This window comes from Anser brachyrhynchus (genome assembly GCF_964034855.1).
Source record: "Anser brachyrhynchus genome assembly, chromosome: 4".
Classification (NCBI taxonomy): Eukaryota; Metazoa; Chordata; class Aves; order Anseriformes; family Anatidae; genus Anser; species Anser brachyrhynchus.
This window is the reverse complement of record NC_137698.1, coordinates 32,828,789-32,840,793: the sequence shown is the minus strand read 5'-3', so window position 1 is coordinate 32,840,793 and position 12,005 is coordinate 32,828,789. Positions and strand designations below refer to the sequence as shown.

Genomic DNA, 12,005 nt, shown 5'->3' with positions numbered 1-12,005 from the left:
GTGTCTGCCCTGCTCCCCCAGGCAGCAGGAGAGGCAGAGAGGCCTTGACTGGGGAAACGAGGCTGAGCAGATATTGCAGGAGAAGGAAGGGCTCAGGAGCACGGGATGAGGAGGATGTTGAACCTCCAAGGGCAAAGCAAAGCAGTCAGCTGAGAAAGACAGAGAGAGACTGAAAGGAAAAAAAAAAAAAGTAGAAGTTAAACTTAGGACAAAGAGAGGGGGGAAGGCAATTTCTATTTTGCAGAAACAGCTTTTTAAATACAAGTAGAAAAGCTAAATATTGCTTCCTCCCTCTACCCCCCCAAGAATGTCCCACCGGCTATGTGTATGCCCTGGAAAAATCTGCTTCATGGCCCTGCTTCAGTTTTGCTGCTCCAAATTTAGATTTTTCTACTGGCTTTTCCATTTCCAAGGCAAATAACAGGACATGGTGTATTATCAGGCACTTAGAAGTAGAGAGGACAGGACCCATGGGGTATTTTAGGGTGCTTGCACACTTAATGAGCTGCCCCCTCACTTACTCACAGACTCACAGTGAAAATATTGATGCTCAGCCCTGCCCTGGGCATGAAATACGGGGTTTTAATTCAGCACTGAACTGTGTGCCCTTTAGTGAATGCTAACCATGTGCCCAGACAAAAGGAATGCATTTGCTTGGTCAGTAAACATCTTTTTATGGACGTTAACATAATTCGGTTTCCATTTTCTCCTCACCAGGCAGATCTTATTTTGTCAGGACGGGGCTGTCACAGGCAGCACCATTTCATTCTTCGCCATGCCCAGCACCTTGTGGCATTGAACCGAAGCTCTGCTGCTTGAGGACAAACCCGGACACAGGGCATGAAGAAAGCTCATCTGTGCACGGCTGCTGCCTTCCTGGCACTGGAGCACCCTCAGCAATCTGCTCAGAAAGCTTAGAGCTGACTTTGCATCTTTTGGCCTTGATCTCTGGCTCTAAAGTTAATTGGGATAATTCAGAGTTCACACCCCTATCCCTGAGGGGTTGGTTTAAAAATACATGTAATGTGAGTTTGAAAATTATTTTTTTTGATTGGAAGTATTTGGAAATGTTCCTCTCCACTGGTTTTAAAAGGTGTCATTTTTTTATGAATGCTGAGACGTTGATTAATAAAATTCCGAAAGCATTAACTCAATTGAGCCAACTCCAACTTTTTTTTTCTTATTATGATTCGTGAAAATAAATGCAATAAAAAAAAATCCCAGCAGCTCTGTTAAACCGTATCCTCAGCAGTCTCCCTCCTGATAGCCCTACCAGATGTTTTACAGTGCTAGAGGCAGCGCCGTTTGCTCTTTCCTCCAGGGATGGCCGAGCGAAGCCTTGGCTCAGCACCACGAGCCCTCAGCGTGTGACCCCACATCTCAGACATGCCATAAGCTAGCTGTATGCCGGGAAGGGGCATGGGGGATTTGGTCTCCCCAGCTGTAAGACACCTTGGGGAGGAGCAGGTTTTTGCCCGGCTGCTGCATGTTCCCCTCTTCCAGCCTACCAATGCGGTCAGGGGATGACGTAGGAGAGGTGATGCTCAGGTCCTTCTTCCCCGCGGTTCGGGGTTGTTGGGTGCAGGCTCTGGCTCTCCCCATGTGGGAAGGACCATGTCCACCCGGCACCAGAGCCCACCCATCCAGAGCCTCTCCCTGGAGGCCGCTCAGCCGCTTCTGGTTACGCTCTTCCCAGGGCCGCAATGAAATATGCCCGTGGAGCAGAGCAGGAGACACTGCAGCCCTTTGTGCTGCTGAGGGGCCGAGAAGCAGGGGAGGCGGAGGTGGGGACCGCTCCGGGTCCCAGCGTGCCATCCGGGGAAGGATTTATTGCCCTGGCTGTGTTTGGGACACAGACTGCTCGGGATAATGATCCATCCTCCACGTCTGAGTAAGCTGCCACAGGAGATTCATTTGTAAGCTGGCCTACCTTCTTCCTGAGGTTTCTTTCTCCTTTATGCTGCGAAGGCTAATATATTGTTCAAATTAAAGCGGGCCTGGGGACTGAAGACAGAGCTGGTTATTGAGTGGAATGGACTGATGAGGAGTGGGTAATATATTTAAAGACTATGTAGGAGCCGCTAGGGACAATATAGTCTGATTTATTTGATTTAGTATAATTTATAGTACACTAGACTATGTTGTGATTCTTCAGGATTTTATCAGGAAATTTGCATTCAATATTTAAGGAACTCTGGGCAGAAACACTCTCCTTCTTTTATTATTTTGGCCTTAAAAATAGTATGTACCACAGAAGAATTTATAAGTGTATAAAAGGTTTTAATAAGTTCAGATGATAAAAAAAAAGAGCTTGAAAACCAAGATTGGCAAGGGAGGAGGATTTCTGCTTCACCCTTTCCCAAGAGCATGGGTGGACTTCTTTAAAGAGGGTATGCTGCCTCTGCATTTATTTTCCTCTTTTTGTCCTGGGGACAGAGTAAGCCTCAGTAGACCCTCCTGTATCTGGAGGCCAGTGGCTCAACTGATGTAAATCAGCAGTCAGTCTTTCTCCTTGTGCCTACTAAAAACTGCAGATCTGGCCTGTTGTACATCTCCTGAGATGGTCCCTAATTTTAAGGCTAGGAATCTGTTTAGTAGAATAGATGACAGTCCATTTTTTGATGCTCTAAGCATGACTTTTACATCATAAAAATCTTCTGTTTCATAAGTTAGTCCTCTAAGAATTTCATCCTCCCCAGAAACCCTCCCTAAAGGGAGATACCTCAGGTGAAACTGGGCTTTCATGAGAGCAGAAGCAGCTTGAGCACAAGATTGGGTCTCTCAGCACAGTATCAGGGAGACTAAATTTTTTGTCCTACAAGATGAATCCTTTTCCATGCACAAAGCAGGAGAGGGGGGTTGTCCTCTGTCTGTGCCATACTGAAGTAACTCTTGATGCACTGGAGAACACAGCAGATGCCATGTTAACCGTTCATAGAGGGTTCTCCATCTTAAATCTGTGAAATGTCATGGATCCAGCCGTTCTCTGGACCTTCCCATTATGTGATTGATTTGTAGGTACATTCCATCCTGTTGAGGTTTGCGTCCTGTTAAAGCACAGTGGGTTGCAGCCCTTGAGTCCTCAGCCTAATGGTGTTCAGTTGGGAAAGTCTGAATCCCTGGTGATCTGCAAACTGCAACACACTACTTAAAACCTTTGTTGACAGTCAAGCACATAGAGTGTTTAAAGTTTTAATAGGCTTAGAGTTAATTCTGGAGTCCACCAACATCTGTGTACATCCATAATTTACGAGCACCTCTTACTTGGTTGGTTTAGTAAATTGTACCTAAGAGTGTTTTTGAAACTTTGGCAGCTCCACCTAGAGTTTCATGATTCATCTGTGCTTTTGCCAACCGCTTCGGTTCTTTTTCTTTCTCTTTCTTTCTTTTCTTTCCTTCTTTCTTTCTTTTCTTTCCTTCTTTCTTTCTTTTCTTTCTTTTCTTTCTTTCCTTTCTTTCTTTCTTTCTTTCTTTCTCTTTCCTTCTTTCTTTCTTTCTTTCTTTCTTTCTTTCTTTCTTTCTTTCTTTCTTTCTTTCTTTCTTTCTTTCTTTCTTTCTTTCTTTTTCTTTCTTTTCTTTCTTTCTTTCTTTCTTTCTTTCTTTCTTTCTTTCTTTCTTTCTTTTTCTTTCTTTTCTTTCTTTCTTTCTTTCTTTCTTTCTTTCTTTCTTTTTCTTTCTTTCTTTCTTTCTTTCTTTCTTTCTTTCTTTCTTTCTTTCTTTCTTTCTTTCTTTCTTTCCTTCTTTCTTTCCTTCTTTCTTTCCTTCTTTCTTTCCTTCTTTCTTTCCTTCTTTCTTTCTTTCTTTCTTTCTTTCTTTCTTTCTTTCTTTCTTTCTTTCTTTCTTTCTTTCTTTCTTTCTTTCTTTCTTTCTTTCTTTCTTTCTTTCTTTCTTTCTTTCTTTCTTTCTTTCTTTCTTTCTTTCTTTCTTTCTTTCTTTCTTTCTTTCTTTCTTTCTTTCTTTCTTTCTTTCTTTCTTTCTTTCTTTCTTTCTTTCTTTCTTTCTTTCTTTCTTTCTTTCTTTCTTTCTTTCTTTCTTTCTTTCTTTCTTTCTTTCTTTTCTTCACCCCTTTTCCCTGTTGGAAGATGTTCTTAAATACTTAATTCAGGGTTTTGGTTTGGAATGCACTTTGTCACACATGTTTTCTGTGCCAAAACCCTTTACACACTCTATCAAGGACAACTTTCCACATGCTAATATATTTATTTGTAAAATGGCTTTTAAAGCCAGTGCAGATTCTGAAGTGTGATGGGCTGAGTCCGCTTGTGGGGGAACCCTGCCCGTTGCTCACAGCTTGCACCCTGGCTGCGCAGAGCCTGCTGTGTGCAAATAGGCGTCACTCTCCTGCAACCTCTCTTTCCTTTCTTTCCTCACCTTTTGCTCTCCCAGGCCCAACCTGTTGAAAGTTGTGTACTGAAAGATGAGTACAGACTTTTCATAGTGATTTCTGCAGCTGTTTCTCTGTATGTTTGAGTGAGTCTAGTGAAACAGGGCCCAGTCACGTGGAAGGGTCCCAACCTTGCACCCCCAGCTACAAACTTGTGTGTGCGAGTCCATTTCATCACACTCCTCGTCTTCTGACCACCTGTCTTCCTGCTGCCCTGATGAGCAGAAGGGACAGCGTCCCCCAGGAGAGGGCTTGGCCATGAGCACAGGCAGGCCATTTGGAGAAGAAAAGCAATGGGCTGGGAGCTGCAGGTGGAGCTATGAAGGGGAAGGCATGGATGGGCCTACACCTTCAGCGGTGGGTCCCCGAGGTACCACAGGATGCCTGACTTCTGGCCAAGGACATTTGCTTCAGCTGTGAGGGTCCCATCAAGAAAATATAGGACAGCTGCCTGAAGGCAGACGGAGAACATGGAGTCTTCCAAAAAACCTCTTTGTGCCTTTGCCCTGGACAGCCCTTAGGAGCTGGGCTGGGAAACACTGGGACCGTTTATTGTAAATAGAGGAGTCAGTGTTCCTTGCGTGTATAAACCTTTTAGTTTCTGGCAGCCCATGTCAAAATAATCCTGTTTTCCTCAAAACATGTGAGTGTTTCTGGGCTCTCAAGAAAGCTTAGGGCCTGACAAACTCAGCGCTTGTCTCTTCAGGCAGCTGGAGGTGGTGTGGGCACAACTGTGACGTTGGCTGCATTAGCAGCTCTCATAACTTTCCTTGTTATTTTTATTGTCTCAGCCTCCAGAGTGCTTTGATTAGGCTGGAATCCTAGCTTTCATATTTATTTATTTTTTTAGAGCAAGTTTCGAGCCCTTGTGACTGTGGAAAAAAGTAGCTTGAAAACATGCAATGTGCTTTGGATGTGCTAAAATCAGAAAGTGAACAAAGAGCCCAGCTGGGGCTGTGGGAATGGTGGGATGCTTTATTTATTTATTTATTAATTAAAAAAAAAAAAAACCAACAAAAAAAACCTCTGGATTTATCCTTGCCTTGCAGTACCTCAGCTCTTGTTCTCACCCTTTTATTAACGGTGTGAGGCAGTGGCACAGCTTGCCTGGGGTGGCACAGCAGGGCAGCAAGCCAAGAATACACTCTAGGTGTCCTCACCACCCACCACAAGGGCATTTCCCAAGAGCTAGACTAGGGCAGGCAGTATTCGTGCCAGTACCAGTTTGCAGCATAAGACCAAAAAGCTGGGAAGGGAGTTGTTCACATCTCACAGCAAGCCAGCTTGCTGTCATGTCGTGTTTCTTGGTGTACTGCCCCAGACCTCATAACGCTGCATTTCCAGCATCAGGCCGTACCAGCTGCAATACCTCAAGCCTTGCTGTCAGAATCACACACTTACAAGACTGGGTGCACCACCAATCTTTTACTACTATTTTACTAATGGGAAAAGACTACATCAGGCAGTTAACATGAACCAAGACATTCCTGGCTATGACAAATTAAGGTCTGAGATGTACGCTGCGAAAAAATGTCAGATGCGAGCTATAGAGCTATTAATTGTCAACAGCTTGGGCTCTGTTGACACGTGGGTTTGTTTTACATTATTCCTATAGCGAAATAGAGTGGCTGATGCTCTTGTACTTAGGCCGGCTGATTTGTCTCAGGCAGACAGCTCTTCTGCAAAGAAGAGGGGTCTGAAAAAACCGGGTTCAGACTGAAAGGAGACAGGGTAAGGGGTGGAAAAAGAATGAAATAGAGCTAGTCTCATCTTTAAAAATTTGCTAACTCACAAAGAGTTACTTTGTTCAGGTTTATATTTATGTCTGACACGTGGGTGATAGGAAGAACTGGCATTAACTCTGTCAGTAAAAATATCCTATTATTATTAATAACTTTGTTAACTCTGGCATCCATAGCATGCCAGGCACTGTGCAAAACCCAAGGAAAGCATGCTGTCTCCCTAAAGAGCTTGTACTAATCCAGACTCTTGTAACAATATTTTTTTAATACTGTGTATAAATCATTCTTCTAGCAGTATTTAGTACAGAGGTTTATGCTTCCCCATGCATGTTTTCAAGACAAACAAATTTGCTACAGTGAAAACACTACATGGTTCAATCCAGCTACCTTTAATGGAGTTTCGTCCAGGCAAACCCTTGGAAACTGCAGAAAAACCCTTAACGTAAAGTTAACTTTGAAATCTGCCTAAGCATCATTAACTTTAGCGGTCTCAAGTACATGCTCTGCATCAAGCTTGTGCTGAAGTGCTCTTCTGACTGTGGACGGAATTGGACCCATGCAAAGGGTTTTGGTGATATATCGTGTAATATCAGAGAGATTAAAATCCCCAGGGATTCACTAATGGAGGTGGGAATCACATCATCTGTCACCAGGGGCAGCGCTCAGAGTTCTCATCAGGCAGCGAAGAGATATCTCTCTGAGATGCGAGATTAACAGATCATCCCATCCTACCAGTGTCCAGAGCATCTGCAACAGCAGCATCCATATTTTGACACCTAATTTTTTGTCATTTTCTACCGCAATAGGAAACAACAATAACATTAACAACTGTAGGACAGGGTTTCCTCTTAAGTGTCTTGATGCTTAAGATTCGGTCTCTTGTTTTCCCTATTCATTCATCACAGCATCCTCTTTACAATCAAAAATATGGTTTATTTATTTATTTACTGACAAAATGAAGGAAATTTCTTAGGCCAATGATCATGTAGGAGAAATAAATGTTAAGAGAGCAGATGAAATCATGAGGGGCCAATAGTATGAGATAAATATAAAAAAAAAAGACCTTAATTAAGCCTGGGTAGAACCAAACCTGTTGTTAAATAAAGGGATATAACAAAATAAAAACAGCAGCAACAACAAAAAGCAAAATAATAAAAAAAGGTTTTTTTTTCTTTTTTTTAATGAATTTATATGAACTAAACAACATTATCATCTAGTCTCCAGGGGAGGATAACTGAAAAAAAGATAATATTGGAATAACTGAAAAAAGATAATAATGCCTAATGAGGTCCTGAGGGGACTATTTAACTAGACTACACAGACAGCTAGATTCAAAAGGGAGCTTTGCCCGCATAAAATCTTCAGACTTGTGTCCAATTTAGTCTTATATGTTTAAAGCCTGCAGCCAGCTCATGCCCGCTGATGCTGGCAGTGCCTGCTGCTGCACTCCCGCCTGATCAGCAGGGGCCAAAGCAGCAGATCCCTGATCACACATGATGGATGGCAAAGGTCTATTGTTTCCCCTATGGTTTGCTGCCCCAGAATTACTCCCTAGGTCTGGACCTTTTGTACGCCTACAGAGATCAGAGGCAGAAAGGCTTCATAACACAGAGAGACATCTGAGTTAATGTTTTTTGCCATTTTTCAAGGGAAGCATCACTGGTTTGGAGGTAGGATGCAAGCAGAAAACCCCTCCCTGCCTCTTCTCCCACTTTTCCCCTCTATCCCACCTCTTACTGCAGGGCTTTTTCTATTCCCCTGAAGTTCCAGGCCTCATACCTTTAATTTTTCAGACTAAGTTGGAATGGGCTTTGACAGTTCAATACAGGGAGAACAGGCAGAAGTGCACTGATCCTTAGGAAACGAGCTATGCTGTGCTGGAAGTTACTGAGAAACAACGTACAAAAGCCAAGCCACAGCAGAGAGTCTCTTTAGGGTTTTTGAATGACTATTATTTTTCTGGCTGATGCTTGTGAAATAAGTCAGGTTGGCACAAGCAGTTCAGTAAAGACTTTTCTGGACATGTGAAAGCCCTGAGAGCAGAAAGGCTGTTGCAAGACTGTGGGTAGTGCATGTGGGTAAATAAACATTTTTTCCCCCTCAAATCTGATTGTTTTTATGTAAGTATGCACAGCCTTTTAATTATAGGTAAGACCACTTGGAGGGAATAGATACACAAGAGCAACTGCATTCATTTCTTGTGAATCTCTCTAGAGGCAGCAGACTTCAACACTTGAAGGTCTAGAATCCCAAAGTGGTTACACTATAAGCACTCTGTTTTTATTGTTTCTAAGAAATCCCAGTGAAAGTCACCTCATTTTTCTTTTCATAATACGTTAAAAATAAAAAATATATTATCAAATCCAGTGTAAAAAGGAAATCTACCAAACATTTGTCAACCATAGCTTGAAGAGACTCTTTAGAGTATTTTAACTTGTGTGACCTGAAGAGAAGGAGTGTGATGCATGTCCTCAGAAAGTTCTTTTTGTAAAATTATTTAGCAAACAAGAAAGAAGAATGGTTTATTTAGAAGCACTAAATGAAAAGATTGAGAACTGGAAACCGATAAGAAAGGAGCAAATATTAGGCAGCCAAATGACTGTGGCTTGATATATCTTGTCTCAGCTTTTCTTTCATTTTCCCCAAAAGATGTTGGCAACGATGATAGAAAGACTGTGAACCATGTAACAATATGATGTACTTGTGCCAAAATGTAAATACAAAAGAAATGTTCTAAAATACCATGTATCAAATTATCTGCAAGAAGCAGAAAAAATGAATTATATGTTCATTTCTTTGGAAACAGAGAAAGATTATATGCAGAGCTAAGGGGTTTATCTTCAGATAGGTACAAATTCCTCATTAAAAATTTGATCCTGATTAGAGAGGACCAAAGAATACCTTGATAATGATGTGAAGGTTGTGGTGAGTTATGCATTTCATCATGACCCTAGTAAACAGAATAAAAGCAAAGCAAAACAAAAATTTAAAAAACAAAAACAAAAACAGAAAAAAGCAACGACAAAACAGACTCAGAATGGGCCTCACACATCTCATTTTTATCAACTAACAATATGAATAAGGGTGTATTGACCTTTTAATTAATTTCAAGTTCCGTAAATGGGAGTCTTTTAGGATCAATATAGTAGGTTACATGCAATATAACATTTTTATAAGGCTCTCAGATATGGGTCTTAATGCGATGGGTTCCAACCCACTCAGGATTATAGCTCTGTGTTAACCCTGGATTAACTAAGGCACTAAAGACAATGTGTAGGGAGGAGAAAATAATTTCAAGCCAAAGGCCTACCCTATGTGCCTACATGTAAAGCACAAGAGACAGAAAGAGGAAAGTCAAATGCTCTGTTTTCTGCTCAGTATGTACTACATCTGAGATCATTAGGACTTTGCTTTTAGGAGTTGTTGTTTGTTTGTTTGTTTGTTTTCTAAGGTAACTCAGTGGCCTTCAGTGTGTCAATGAAAAACAAAGTAATATAAGAAGAATACTGTGACAGTGCTCCCTTCCATCTCTAGCCCTTAGTTTTTTCAGCCTGACCTTAGCTTTTTAGTGCCTACAATTGTAACAGCAATATGCGCAGGTCAGTTCATAAGATTATTAAAACACTGCACATAAGACCTTTACCTGAGTTATTTTTATTAGTTTTTCAGCTTGACAGAAACAATTAGATTTTGTGCAATGTACTCCCACAGCAAAAGGATATCACAGTATGCTCTAACAGGCAAGTGTAGGAGGCTGTAAACTAAATGAAATACAATTATTGGGATCATCCAGTTTTACTTTATGAGAAGGCTGGTTGTCTCAAAATAAGCCTTGACACCCTTTCTTTTCTTAAGGTCATATAGACGGGACACCTGGCAGAGGCTCATTCCCACTGCAGCCAATAACATCAAGCCTGACCAGCACAAACCAAGATTGGGTCAGCTTGTTCTCTGTAAGAACAGAAATCAAGCACATTTTCCTTGTTGCCAATATTCCAAGAAGTACATGAAAAAAAACACACTGTTTTTGGTAAATGTCACAGCCAGGTTGATTGTGAGGCCTCCACTCCAAAGAGCCTTTGTGCTATGAGAGCACATTATTTTTGTAACGTTAGTCACTGTTTCACTGTGAACAAGGGCATGGCAATCTGCCCCTAAATTAAAAATTGAAGACAAATCCCATTTGTTCTGCACCCCCCCTGGGGATTATTGCTATAATCCTTAATTGACAATGATTGCATTTTATGACATGTTGAACACATATTAATTTCATTTACAGCATGTCCAGTTTTGTTAAACATCAAAGATGCTAATTTATGAATGACATCAGCAATAACTCTGCCTTCATTCAGGGCCATTCCTGCTGCCAGTCCGGGCTCAGGCTCAGCACTGCAGCAGCAGCAGCAGGCACTGGGTGACACCCACGTGTCTGTCTTTCAGCAAAAAGGATGTTTCTCGTTTCTGAGAAAGGGTCATCTCCCTGCCCACACACCTGGGAGGAAGGCCCCCTTCTCCCTGAGAGGGGCAGCCTTGGAGGCACCCACCCCATGTCAGCTTGACCCATGGTACCTGTGGTCATCCTAAAGGAAAAATTTCTCGGGGAGTAGGGGAGAATGAGTACAATGGGTTAGTAGTTTTAAATCAGCGTATCATAACTGAACTTTCAAAAACTTAAGTCTTTTGCTGAGGCTCTACAACACTTCTAAAACCAAAGGCAGATGCGGATCTCCTTGAAATCCCATGTCATAGCCCCTCGCTCCGTTGTTGCCAGGCTCCTTGCTGACAGCCTTTTCTGCAAGTCACAACTGCTCCCACTATTGCTTGATTTTTGTTTTTTATTTCCACTTCTCCAAGAAAAAACAACAACAATGCCATAGAGGAGCACATTTCATCTTGCATCTGTCAGAAAAAAACTTTCTTATATTTCCTCCCACAAGCTTCACACAGGGACAGAACAAGACGGCACTCAACATTACTGGGCGAAGTGTGGGAATGAAACAGCCCTGTATGGTATTGAGGTAGGAGGCAAGGGGAGCCTTGCCCGCAAGTTCTGCCCCGCAGTAATGTCATGGTCATGTGCAGGTGCCAACAGAGACATGTCTTGCTATCAACTTTTGTGTCATATCACATCAGCATGTATCCACACTCCTAATGCTGCCTACACCCAGTGAGAACTGGCTCTGAAAATGTCCCCCGCTACACCCAGAGGCTCCAAGTGCAGGAAATACACTGTCAAAATATAGTGGTCCAGCTTATGGCTTGGTTGGATATTTTATCGTCTTGGAAAGGCATTACAGCTGGTGTGAACTTTTGTATCAGATATCAGCGTTCCCTGGTCCAAATTCTTTCATGTGACTGGCTTTGGTTAAAGAAGGCACTCTTGCTGAATTTAATTAGATAGAAATACAATTTAAGAGCAGATACCACCCCTTCTCATTACCAAGGAAGATGGCCTGGAGCATTGCTCAGTGCCCAAGTGTCTCCCTAGCGTGGTTTTTTGGCTGAGAAAACAATGTGCTACATCCAGGAAAAATATGAAGCTTATATCCGTGCCTAGAAACTGTCAAACTGGTATCATTATAAATTGTACTGATATAAAAACAAAAAGTGCCTTAATTTAATTATGGGTGTTTTCCTTGGTTGGTGTAAGACAGGTTCTGTGGGACCTTTTTCCTATCAGACCGTCTTGAAAGACAGAGGCCTCAAAGCAGGCCTTGTCTGCGCTGCAGACATGATACAGGCCCTGTTGCGGGCCCACGGGCTCACCCTCCCCTTTGCAGGACAGGGCTAACTTTTCTCTCACACACCATACCCACAGCTTTGCCAGGGACATTTCGGTTACAGCAGTAAATTCTGGGTGGGAGAAGGTTACGGCTGGG

General features: G+C 42.3%; 1 protein-coding gene across 8 annotated transcripts in view; it reads left to right on the top strand.

Annotated features, from left to right (window-relative positions):
- LOC308194001 (uncharacterized protein) overlaps nucleotides 1–12,005 on the top strand; it is a 143,520-nt gene that overhangs the window by 82,604 nt on the left and 48,911 nt on the right. For 4 of the 8 annotated variants that reach the window (XR_013950167.1, XR_013950168.1, XR_013950169.1 and 1 more), the window contains one exon: nucleotides 718–3,926. The exons of the other annotated variants lie outside the window; for them this stretch is intronic. The gene's annotated coding sequence lies outside the window, so the exon portion shown is untranslated. Of the gene's footprint in view, nucleotides 1–717; nucleotides 3,927–12,005 lie in introns of those variants that run through there. 8 annotated transcript variants of the gene reach the window in all.